This window comes from Elephantulus edwardii, unplaced genomic scaffold, assembly GCF_000299155.1.
Source record: "Elephantulus edwardii isolate Elephantulus edwardi_28Jun2011 unplaced genomic scaffold, EleEdw1.0 scaffold00416, whole genome shotgun sequence".
NCBI classification, from domain to species: domain Eukaryota; kingdom Metazoa; phylum Chordata; class Mammalia; order Macroscelidea; family Macroscelididae; genus Elephantulus; species Elephantulus edwardii.
In genome coordinates, this window is record NW_006400166.1 from 436,607 (window position 1) to 437,238 (window position 632).

Genomic DNA, 632 nt, shown 5'->3' on the forward strand with positions numbered 1-632 from the left:
AAGGACTTGAGCAGTGGGACAGTTCAAACACAGTTCTGGATGAGAGCAACAAAGTCAGAATGCCTGAATATAGGGTATCTCCAAGTTTTTGCTGGTGACAATAACTGTCTAATATTGTGAGTAAATTATAATCTAAGGTGTTGTCTGAGGGTCAAACAAAGCCTGTCATCTAGTTGGTATTGGAGCCAAGAAACAGAAGAAGATGGGAAGCCTTTTCCATGTATTTAAATGGTCCCGAACCTTAGCCTAATGAGAAAGTCAGCACCCAAGTGATGTTTTGGGGTCAAATTTAGAGGGTTGCAAACCCATTTTCACCTCTTCCCAGGCAAAGTGTGGAGGGAGACCGGTGTCCCAGCAATCGGTCCACACAGAGCAAGGAGGAGGTCAGCAGCCGGATTTCTAGGGCATCCCCTCAGGCCCAGAGCTCAGAGGCCAGACCTGGTCTAGGAAGTCTTGGTGTGTGCAACTATGGGCAAGGTTCCTGGGGAGTGGAGCCATCTCTCAAGGGAGAGAGATGAGAGTCAAAGAGCACTTAACACAAACAGCTAGTAGAAACTGCAAGGTTCAGAGACAGCCTGGTTCTTGGCTGGTTCTCGGCAGTGTGAGCTGCCCAGGGTCTGGTTACTGGTGGG